This window comes from Drepanopeziza brunnea (genome assembly GCF_022702325.1).
Source record: "Drepanopeziza brunnea f. sp. 'multigermtubi' strain 214-2 chromosome Unknown ctg19, whole genome shotgun sequence".
Classification (NCBI taxonomy): domain Eukaryota; kingdom Fungi; phylum Ascomycota; class Leotiomycetes; order Helotiales; family Drepanopezizaceae; genus Drepanopeziza; species Drepanopeziza brunnea.
In genome coordinates this window covers 27,501-29,843 of record NW_027094082.1, presented here as the reverse complement: position 1 = coordinate 29,843, position 2,343 = coordinate 27,501, and the positions used below count along the sequence as shown (strand labels likewise).

Below are 2,343 nucleotides of genomic sequence, written 5' to 3'. Positions count from 1 at the left end.
CCATACTCTTTTTCGCCTCGACTCCAGACTGCCCCCCTCATATACCCATCGACCCTATGGGAGCTTGGCAGCCGTACGCAATTGACTTTTGTCGGAAAAATCTTTTCCGATAAATTATTTGTGTGCGAAAAGATTTGGACCCCCCCCCCCCCCCCACCAAATTTTTTTGCATCCGGGCGCGCATTTTTTGAAATGGGCGTGGAAGCCCCCGCCCCGCGCCCGCTGACCCAGGGGCACTCGGGGGGGGGGGGTCGCGGGGACTACGGGGGAGGCTAGGCCATCGCTCCAGCGTGGTCGTCCCCTGAGGCGGGGGGCGTACCGGAGGCCCAGGGCATGGTTCCAGGGGAGGGAGGCCCGTAGTCCAGCGTGGTCGTCCACTGAGCCCGGAGGGGGGGGGTCGCTCTCGCCGGTCGAGCGGGGAGGTAAAACCCGACCCTGGGCTATCGCGCGCGCCGGATCCAACGCGGTAGGTGGCACCGCCACCCGGCGAGGTCGGCTCCCGGGCCCCGGGGGCGGCGGGGGGGCGCGGGGCCTAGGCGAGGTGATAGCCCGCGAACGATAACCACGGGCCATAGCGGGCGGGCGGCCGGGGGGGGGGGGGGGCTATTTCTTTTCTTCGGGCGCCAATTCTTTTTCCGATAAATTCGGACCGAGGGGGGGGGGGGGGGGGGGGGGGGGGCACTATCGCGCTACCCTGCGATCACGGCCTCCGACTTTCGACCTCAGTTGCACGTCGCGCTCGGCAAGGGGGCAAGCTGCAAGGGGGCAAGCTACGCCGGGCTCACCCCGCGGCTACCCTGCGACCCGCCCGGCTACCCTGCGATCCCCTGCGAGCCCCCCGCTCACCCCGCGGCTACCCTGCGACCCCACCCTGCGACCCGCCCGGCCACCCTGCGATCCCCTGCGACCCTGCGACCCTGCCACCCCGCGGCTACCCTGCGACCCCCCGGCTACCCTGCGACCCCCCCCTGCGACCCCTGCGACCCTGCGACCCTGCGCGACCCCTGCGACCCCGCGGCGCGACCCCCCGACCCTGCGACCCCCCGACCCTGCGACCCTCCCCCCGCGACCCTGCGACCCCGACCCCCGGCTCCCCCTGCGCGGCGACCCTGCGACCCCCCGGCGGCCCTGCGACCCCTGCGACCCTGCGACCCTGCCCCCCGCGCTACCCTGCGACCCCCGGCTGCGACCCTGCGACCCCTGCGACCCTGCGACCCCTGCGACCCCGCGACCCTGCCCCCTGCGACCTGCCCGGCTACCCTGCGACCCGCCCGCTACCCTGCGACCCCCTGCGACCCTGCGACCCGACCCTGCCACCCCGCGGCTACCCTGCGATCCCCTGCGAGCCCGCTCACCCCGCGGCTACCCTGCGACCTGCCCGGCTACCCTGCGACCCGCCCGGCTACCCTGCGATCCCCTGCGACCCTGCGACCCTGCCACCCCGCGGCTACCCTGCGACCTGCCCGGCTACCCTGCGACCCGCCCGGCTACCCTGCGATCCCCTGCGACCCTGCGACCCTGCCACCCCGCGGCTACCCTGCGATCCCCTGCGAGCCCCCCGCTCACCCCGCGGCTACCCTGCGACCTGCCCGGCTACCCTGCGACCCGCCCGGCTACCCTGCGATCCCCTGCGACCCTGCGACCCTGCCACCCCGCGGCTACCCTGCGACCTGCCCGGCTACCCTGCGACCCCCGCCCGCTACCCTGCGACCCCTGCCGCGCTACCCTGCGACCCCCCGACCCTGCGACCCTGCTACCCTGCCCCGCGGCCCGCCCTGCGATCCCCCTGCGACCCCCGCTCCCCCCCGGCTACCCTGCGACCCCCGCCCCCCGCGGCCCCTGCGACCTGCCCGCGGCTACCCTGCGACCTGCCCGCTACCCTGCGACCGGCTACCCTGCGATCCCCTGCGACCCTGCGACCCTGCCACCCCGCGGCTACCCTGCGATCCCCAGCGAGCCCCCCGCTCACCCCGCGGCTACCCTGCGACCTGCCCGGCTACCCTGCGACCCGCCCGGCTACCCTGCGACCCGCCCGGCTACCCTGCGATCCCCTGCGACCCTGCGACCCCTGCGACCCTGCGACCCTGCCACCCCGCGGCTACCCTGCGATGCCCCCCCGGCGAAGGCCAACTCCCCTTGCCAGCTCTCGGTCCGGTCTTGCGGAAAGCTCTCCGGCGGACGACGCCACCACCGAGACGGGACAATCGCGAACCCAACCGAAAAGGTAGAAAAAAAAATCCCCCAACGCCGAAAAATCCATGACCGAGGCGGCGACCCGCACGATCGAGCTACCCTCTGATCCGAATCGCCCGCGTGCGCGCCCCGCGCCCCGGCCCCGCCGCC

At 73.8% G+C, this 2,343-nt stretch overlaps 4 annotated features.

The window, feature by feature from the left end:
* Nucleotides 1-73: part of a sequence feature (Protein overlapping with rRNA (L3040_008819, KAJ5032210.1) was converted to a misc_feature.) that runs on past the window's edge.
* Nucleotides 74-330: 257 nt separating this feature from the next.
* Nucleotides 331-541: a sequence feature (Protein overlapping with rRNA (L3040_008819, KAJ5032210.1) was converted to a misc_feature.).
* Nucleotides 542-726: 185 nt separating this feature from the next.
* Nucleotides 727-2,154: a sequence feature (Protein overlapping with rRNA (L3040_008819, KAJ5032210.1) was converted to a misc_feature.).
* A 74-nt stretch (nt 2,155-2,228) lies between these two features.
* Nucleotides 2,229-2,343: part of a sequence feature (Protein overlapping with rRNA (L3040_008819, KAJ5032210.1) was converted to a misc_feature.) that runs on past the window's edge.